Here is a 9,868-nt window from a genome sequence, read left to right as displayed (position 1 = left end):
CATGTACATCAGTAACATTTATATCTTTATTGTACCACATATGCCTTGCCCTATCAAATGAAATTGTATACCATGAAGTCAGGATCATATCTCAGCTCTTCTGTAAACTCCACAATGCATAGCATAGTGTTACTCGTGGGAAAAATCAAATACTTGTGATTAAAATGGGTTAACATTCTTCTCACATTAAGGAACATACTTCTTTAATTGTACCTGTTGTTATGCGGGGTGTAAGACTTACTCTTTTCTCCAGAGTTGATATCAATAATTTAAAAACATATAAGAATTGAAGATAAATGGGGAAACAAACAATTTATGAAGGTCAAAACTATGAAGTAAATTTCAGTTCATGGTTATTTGGTAGAAATACTAGGTTGGAGAGAATGGTTCACATTTGAGACCAAATTAAATATTATTTAATAGATTTCTTTCACACTTAGTTGAAGGAAAGCATGCAGTAAAAACTTAGCTTGACCAAAAACCTGACTTGCTCTTGGCAAAAATTGTGGTGGAGAGAGAGAGAGAGAGAATGAATAACATCTACCCTGTGGGAGGGTCTTTCCATTCCAAATGACACAAGTAGAGAATCTGATGAATCCGAGCCTAGGAAGATCAAAAAGGAAGCAGATTGGCACCCAGTCATTGAAGACAATAAACCTGAACACTAAGAGGACATGATTAAATAAATGTCAGGTTCTGAACAATTAAACTGGTTACTTCTGTTACATTGAAGTAAAGAGAGAATACCTTGGAGTCTAACATAGTTTTCCAAATAAAAAGATAATGAGGTAGAAGATGACACTTTGTTTACTAAATTTTCTAGTTCATATTGAATAGTTTAATTAGAACTTGAAAGCCAAGGTCTCAGGGAACCATTTTTAAAGCGCTTTTCAAAGAGCTCATATTAAAATAATTACTTTATATGTAAATAACAAATAATTAGATATGAGGCTCACAAATGAAATATTTATGTTCATATAATATGGCTAATGTATGGTAACAATAGTAGTGTTAAATCTATAGATCTATGATGGGAGAATTACTAGAAAAGCAACAGTAGGTCTCCCAATCCATGAGCATGGAATGATTTTCCATTTGCTTAGATTATTAGTGTTCAGCATACAATTCTTACACATATTTTGCTAAATTAATTTCCAAGGGTTTATTTGCATAATATTGTGAATATAATTATTTTCTTAATTTTTTTAAGAGATAAAGTGTCTTTCTCTATCTACGAGGCTGGAGTGCAGTAACTTGCAATCATAGCTCACTGCAAGCTTGAACTCCTGGGCTCAAGCAATCCTCCTGCCTCAATGTCCTGAGTACCTAGGACTGAGAGGTGAATGCCACCATGCCTGGCTAATTTAAAAAAATAAATAAATTCATAGAGAAGAGGATCTGTCTTTGTTGCCCAGGCTGGTTCTGAACTCCTAGCCTCAAGTAAGCCTCCTGACTTGGCCTCCCAAGGCACTGGGATTACAGGCCTGAGCTATTGAGCCCACCCACTTCCATTTCCCGATGTCTTTATTGATGTATTCTTCATTGTATTGACTATAACTTCCAGTGCAATATTGGATAGAATTAGGGAGAGTGAACATTATAGACATCTTTGGCACGTCGCCAATTTTGAGGGGCAAATATCCAGTCTTTCACCATTAGACATGCTCTAAAATGTAGTGTTTTTGGTTGTTGTTGTTGTTGATGTCCTCTATCAGGTTGAAGAATTTCCATTCTATTTTTTTTATTAATTCATGTTAGATTCTGTCAAATCTTTTCCTGCATCATTGAGATAATCATTTCATTTTAGTTCTTTATTTTATAACACAGTATATTACATTACATTTTGTATTTAAAATACAAAAACAATCTTGCATTTCTGGGATTAATTTCACTTAGTCATGGAGTGCAATCATTTTTATATATGGTTGAATTTAGTTTGATAATATTTTATTGGAGTGCAATCATTTTTATATATGGTTGAATTTAGTTTGATAATATTTTATTGGAGATTTTTGTGTCTATATCTGTGAGGTATATCAATCTGTAATTTAATTTTAATTTTTATTTTTTTAATTTCTTTTTCTTTTTTTCTTTTTGCTTTTGAATATAGGCCTTATAACATGAATTGGGAAGTTTCTCTCTTTTCCTATTTTCTGAGTATGTGTATCATTTCTTCATTGAATATGTGAAATAACTTACCAGTGAAGTCATGTGGTCCAGTACATTTCCTTATGAAAGACTTTTAATTGCTAATTCGACATATTTATTCAGATTTTCTATTCATTTTTGTTTCAGCTGTGGTAATTTATATATATTTTTGTACTTAAATGTGTATAGCATTTTATTTATTTATTTATTTTTATTTTTATTTCATTTTATTATTATTATACTTTAAGTTTTAGGGTACATGTGCACAATGTGCAGGTTAGTTACATATGTATACATGTGCCATGCTGGTGTGCTGCACCCATTAACTCGTCATTTAGCATTAGGTAATTTATATGTTTTTAAGACTTTCTACCTTAAATATAAGTTGTATAATTTGTGATCACAAAGTGTTTCATAGTATTTCCCTTATAATTCATGTATTTGGATGGGATGGGGGAGGATTGGTAGTAGTAACCTTTGTTCCTGATTTTGGTAATCAACACATTATCTCTTTTTTCTTTCCTTCTTTTTTTTTTTTTTTTTTCTTTTTTGAGGCAGAGTTTCGCTGCTGTTGCCCAGGCTGGAGTGCAATGGCTGGATCTGGGTTCACTGTAACCTCCGCCTCCTGGGTTCAAGTAATTCTGCCTCAGCCTCCCAAGTAGCTGGGATTACAAGCACCCGCCACCCTGCCTGGCTAATTTTTGTATTTTTAGTAGAGATGGGGTTTCCCCATGTTGGCCAGGCTAGTCACGAACTCCTGGCCTCAAGTGATCCACCCACCTCAGCCTCCCAAAGTGTTGGGATTACAGGCGTAAGCCACCATGCCCGGCCTTTTTTATTATTCATCATCTAAATATTTCTCAATTTTGTTTATCTTTTCAAAGATTCAAACTTTAGATCTTTAAATTTCTTTATTGTTTTTTGTTTTATTTTTTATTTGATTGATTTCTGCTCTGATCTGTATTATTTCTTCGTTTTTCTTGCTTTGTGCTCAGTTTAGTCTTCCTTTTCTAATTTCTAAGGTTGGGAGAATGAATTCTTAATTTAAGAACTCTCTTTTTAAAGTAACTTTTAAATTTTGATATAATTGTAGATTTACTTACAGTTATAAGAAATAATATAAAGAGATATCTTGTAACCTTATCTCAGTTTTCCCAGTGGTAACATCTTGCAAAAGTATAGTACAATATGTGGAGATTGATATAGACAACATACAGAATATTTCCATTACCATGGAATCCCTCATATTGTTCTTTCCTAACCACATCTATTTTCCTCTTTTTCACCTTATCTTTAACCCTTGATAACCACTAATCTTTCCTCCATTCTCAAATTTTGTCACTTCAGTAATGTTCTACAAGGGAAATTCTATATCATATAATCTTTTGTGGTTAGATTTATTTACTCAGCATAATTCTCTGAAGATTTATGGAGGTTGTTGTCTATATCAATAACTTTCTTTTTGTTGCTAAGTAGTGCTTCATTGCATGAATGTAATACATTTTGTTTAAACTTATTCACTCCTTCAGAAATGTCTGGGTTGTTTCCAGTTTGGGGTTATTAAAAATAAAGCTGTTCTGAATATTTGTGTAACGTTTTTGAATTAACGTGGTTTTTAAAAATTACTCTGCTGTAAATGCCCAGGAGTGAAATTACTGCATCATAATGTCATTGCCTGTTAAACTGTTTGTTTGCTTTTTAAAGAAAGTATCAACTTGTTATAAAGGCTTTGTTATTTTACATTCCCATCAACCATGCAGCAGTTATGTAGTTTCTTTGCAGCCTTGCTAGCACTCAGTGTTGTCGTTATTTTTTATTGTAACTATTCCATTGGGTATATATTGAAATCCCATTGGGGTTTTAATTTTTCATTCCATAATGGCTAATGATGTTGACATCTTTTCATGCTCTGCTTTTCCAAACATATATTCTTTTCAGTGAAATGTATATTCATGTCTTTTGCCCACTTTCTAATTTGACTTTGTTCACTCCTAAGTTTTGAAAGTTCTTTATACATTCTTGCTACTAGTCTTTTTCAGACACATGGCAAGCAAAAGGGGAAGGAAGGAGCATCTTTTTACTGTCAAGTTCAGATGAAGGTCAAGGTTCCCCATTAGGCCTCCTTTGCCAAACAAAATTAAATACTCTGTGTTTTTAAGATAAAGTAATGAATGCCAAGAAACACTCAAATTTTATTTATGTACTAATCATAAAAATGAACTATGATTTATAATTCTTCTCTTTCATTTTCATTATACATAAATTAAGAAAACAAAATACCTCATGCTCAATAATAAGGATTCTGAATAGAAACTCACCAGTTCACCTTATCTGTATTTTCCCTTTTGGGTTTCTTTTCTTTTACTTTTTTCTCTCTCTCTCCTTTATCTTTAGAAATTTTGGAGTGTAAACATACACATCATCTTAATTTGAGTCCTTATGTGTTGACGGTGTGCAGGGAAGAATGGAAAAGTAACTAAGTGGAGCTCAGAAAGAGCTAATAAATTCATGAAAAAGTGACATTATTGCTGGTCTTTCTATTTTTTTTTTAACTTTCTGTTTCCTCACACTCTCCCATACTAAATGAATTATATATATATATATATAATATATATATATATATATATATTTTTTTTTTTTTGTGATGCAGAGTTTTGCTATTGTTGCCCAGGCTGGCACGATCTTGGCTCAATGCAACCTCCACCTCCCGAGTTCAAGTGATTCTCCTACCTCAGCCCCCCGAGTAGCTGGGATTACAGGCATGCACCACAGCGCCCGGCTAATTTTTTGTGTTTTTAGTAGAGACGGGGTTTCTCCATGGTGGTCAGGCTGGTCGCAAACTCCCGACCTCAGGTGATAATGCCCACCTCGGCCTCCCAAAGTGCTGGGATTACAGGCATGAGCCACCGTTGCCCGGCCGACAGGTGTTTATTTTTATGAGTTACAGACTATGTGCTTTGAGAATGAGGCAACCGATTTAAGGATGTAAGCATAATTTAAGGATATTGAAAATGATATAGGAATAAACTTTGTTTAGTCATTCATGGATTTATTCATTTTCAGGTGACTATGTGTGTGAATATTTAAGAATTCTAAAACCACATGGGGTTACTTATAACTATATAGGAGCCTAACACGATAATGGAATCAGAATATACTTTGCTGAAGAGAGGAAGCTTTTAAATGAAAATCTTCTCTCTACATTTTTATGTCTCTAACAAGAATCCACTGAAGACCTACATTTCCCCGAAGGTTAACAGCCCCCTTCTCAGTTTTCCTGGTAAAGTGTTTTTATATTGGTAGAATACCTTCTGTCACACTGTATATTTTTCGTATCTCAAGTAGAAGAAAATTTTGCCCTTTTGCTTGGGACTGTTAACAGCCCTGGTAGTGGAAAAGTAGAAGGAAATGATTCTGTGAATTTTCTGTTATATAAATTTTAGCCAATTTAGGACTTTTGAATGAGGGGCCATACAGCCGAGGGTTTAGGATTTCAGCTCAGGAAAGAAAACTACATAGGTGTTTAATTGTGTCCTAGCCACTTATTAGCTGGGTAACATTGAGCAAATTTTATACATATCCTTCCCATGAGTTTTTCATTTCTAATACTGGCTTAGTAATACAATATGTTTCATAGACTTGCTGTAATAATTGATGGAGTGTATCTAATAGTGTTTATTTTACTGTAACTGGGCCACAGTTAGGAAGTACTCAATTAAAATTAGCTGTCATTATTCCTAGTATTAATATGGTGATGAACAGCTAAAGAGCATTTAAATACTTATCATTAATATGGATAAATTTTGACCATACCTGAATAAATATTTATAATATAACTGTTGAGAGTATACAAGTTTAATATTTTAGGGAAATACAATGTCAAATACTATCAAGCTCTATTCTCAAACTAAAACAATAGCAGTTTGCTTTCAGATATTTTGAATATTATTGTGACATTTCCCCCTTCTACCTTTCTGGGACCTTGGATATAGGAACCATGTAAGGATAAATAGTCTAGGTCTTCATTTTGGGACAGGGGTGATATACTACAGTTCCACAGGGGCTGAGCCAGGTTTCAAGGGTGAGAGAGCTGATGGTAAAAATAACAATGAGAGCAAAGGCCAAAATGTATGGAATATTTATTATGTGTCAGACATTTTTCACTAAGCATTCTAGTACAATATTTCTTCAGATCTATGAAGATCTTAATCTTATAAAGTAAATGGTTTTATTATAACCACTTTACAAAATAGAAACACTAACATAAAAAGGTTAAATAATCTGTTTAGATTATCTTGGATTATCAACCCAATTAGCTGTGTCCTCAGAACAGACGCTGGTAGCACTACACTGAACTATACCACACTTGCAAGCCTTCAGAGGAAAATTCCCTAAGAGAAAATGGTATCTATGATTCACTATTTCTTCCCATACCCTCAGTGACTTTGGTATTTATTTACTAATTGCCAAAGCAGATAGTCCAATAGGAAATATGTAGCTAAATGGCCTGGGAAGAGAAGGGAATGTCAAATAACAGGCAAAATAGAATCTGACACCCTAGGTCTCAGCAAGTGTTTTGAATGGACAATAAAGAAAGTGACTAGAATGTAACCTCTGCAAAAATGTTGTGAAGCACCAATGGCCTTGAAAAAATCTAGGGAGCTCATGTAAAGGACATCCATTTCATACTGACAATTGTTGAATGAATTACTTGTTGGAGATGGAGTTGCAGACAAAACAAATATTTACCACTGCTTTAAAATATGTTTATTGTACTCAGGAGAAGAGTCTGGAACTGTGGTTTCAGAATGAGCTTATCCAACAGTAAGAAGAGGACTTTTAAAATACCTTTTAAAATAATAATGATATATTTATAATCATCCTAGTGTGATTTATTTACCTTTTAGTAAATCAAGTTCTCAGAAAACTAAAGTAAAAAAATCTTAACATTACATATGCAGGACTTAATCTGAATAATCACAAATTTTCATAAACATAATTTACATATCACACCATAGTAGCTATGATATAGTAAATTAATAAGTTTTCTGTACTATGGTGTAGCTCTTTCATTCTAAGAATAAAAAAGATTCTATTATGTTACAAGACATGTATCTGGATGGTTAAAAAAATCCAATCATATATAATTGAAGAAAATATAAGTATTTTAGTGGAATAAGAATGCGATATATGAAAACAGAAAAATAAATATCTTCAATGTTACTTAAAGAAATAGAACTAACAAAGATGTATCATGGAAGAGAGGATAGTTCTGTAAAAACACATAAACTAACTTTCTAAGATGAAAATTTTACATATGTAAAAGCATTTGTCAATGAAAGTAATAATGATTCCATTCATGCATTTGTTCATGTACAACCAATAACTTACTTGTGATGTCATAGAAAAAATTCAAGCATCAAATTGAAAAGCAAATTTTAATAGGTAAGAAACTAGTGGCTTTTAAGCTGACAATATATTTGTTTGAATAAAAAATATTATTACTTTAAAATAATCAAATTAGCAAAATACAAAAAAAGAACATTTCACATGACATCTCAATTTTTGGTATGTGTTTAAATATCAGGATATTTACTCATATTCTTCATAAACAGAGTCATAAGTCTTAGTAGATGCTGCCATGTGTAGGCAGGTTGTCTTCTCTAATTATCCTCAGTCCCCACCATTCCATAGTGTCCCCAGTAGAGATATTACTGACATTTTTCATTTATTGCCATGATTTAGCTGTTGTTTTTCACAGTCAGCTTGCCTTCTTTATTTTAATATTTATATACCATGTAGGCATCTCAGTGTTTCACTCTTGCTGTGAGACAGCCATAGATCTCTTTTGACCTAGAGTTTTTTATTCTCTTTCTTTTTCAAAATTATTTTCCCTAAAAGAATGGAACCTATAAGCCTCCAAATAGTGAATTTAAACTCAATCACATTTAGAAAACAATGCTAAACTATTCAGAAAGAGTGAAGAGAATAAGTGAATTCTCCAAACCCAGAGCTAATGAGTGCCAGCTCTGAAAATGAAGTTCTTGATTCTTGACATCTGGCCTAGTGTGCCTAGGAAGTATAATCAGTTACTCTGACTCAGTCATTTTAATAATTGAAGTAAACTACTTAACAGTTAAACATTGTGTACTTAAAATACTTAAATTAGCTTAGATATAATCAAAGAATTTCAATTTTTAATTCCAAATAATGAAGTGGTTGGTTGTAGGGTATTATTAGATCTTTTATGGAAGAAAGTAGTCCCATAAGTCTAAGTACAAATTTCAAATGTAAAATAAAACTGATTAAGCCAGAGACCAGGTTTGGCAAAAAGTATCACATGATATGACTTGTAAAGTATCAATTATTGTGAACAATTTTAAAAAGACCTCATCAGACCATATTGCATGTTCTCGTAAAGAGGAAAAGAAGTAAATAACAGCATGTACTGAATACTTTATACCCATTATAGATCAGGCTTTTTAGATTCATTTTACCATTTAATTTGTATGGACATGCTGGGGATAGGGTATTGTTATCATCCCTATTCTTTAGTGAGAACTGAGATTTGCAAAAGAATAAGTAAATTTTCCAAAATTAATTACTAATAATGTGTACACAGACCATTTCCAAATTCATGAGATAATTGCTGTTTTATTTACTTTGGGCTATTAAAACAAATTACCATAGACTGGGTGACTTTTTTTTTCCTTAATTTTTTTTCTTTTATTATTATTATTATTATTATTATTATTATTATACTTTAGGTTTTATGGTACATGTGCCCAATGTGCAGGTAAGTTACATATGTATACATGTGCCATGCTGGTGCGCTGCACCCACCAACTCATCATCTAGCATTAGGTATATCTCCCAATGCTATCCCTCCCCCCTCCCCCCAACCCACAACAGTCCCCGAAGTGTGATGTTCCCCTTCCTGTGTCCATGTGTTCTCATTGTTCAATTCCCACCTATGAGTGAGAATATGCAGTGTTTGGTTTTTTGTTCTTGCGATAGTTTACTGAGAATGATGATTTCCAATTTCATCCATGTCCCTACAAAGGACATGAACTCATCATTTTTTATGGCTGCATAGTATTCCATGGTGTATATGTGCCACATTTTCTTAATCCAGTCTATCATTGTTGGACATTTGGGTTGGTTCCAAGTCTTTGCTATTGTGAATAATGCGGCAATAAACATACGTGTGCATGTGTCTTTATAGCAGCATGATTTATAGTCCTTTGGGTATATACCCAGTAATGGGATGGCTGGGTCAAATGGAATTTCTAGTTCTAGATCCCTGAGGAATCGCCACACTGACTTCCACAAGGGTTGAACTAGTTTACAGTCCCACCAACAGTGTAAAAGTGTTCCTATTTCTCCACATCCTCTCCAGCACCTGTTGTTTCCTGACTTTTTAATGATTGCCATTCTAACTGGTGTGAGATGGTATCTCATTGTGGTTTTGATTTGCATTTCTCTGATGGCCAGTGATGGTGAGCATTTTTTCATGTGTTTTTTGGCTGCATAAATGTCTTCTTTTGAGAAGTGTCTGTTCATGTCCTTCGCCCACTTTTTGATGGGGTTGTTTGTTTTTTTCTTGTAAATTTGTTGGAGTTCATTGTAGATTCTGGATATTAGCCCTTTGTCAGATGAGTAGGTTGCAAAAATTTTCTCCCATTTTGTAGGTTGCCTGTTCACTCTGATGGTAGTTTCC

Source organism: Pongo abelii, chromosome 8, assembly GCF_028885655.2.
Source record: "Pongo abelii isolate AG06213 chromosome 8, NHGRI_mPonAbe1-v2.0_pri, whole genome shotgun sequence".
In the NCBI taxonomy this organism is placed as follows: Eukaryota; Metazoa; Chordata; class Mammalia; order Primates; family Hominidae; genus Pongo; species Pongo abelii.
The sequence above is the reverse complement of the archived record's forward strand: the minus strand, read 5'-3'. Positions refer to the sequence as shown.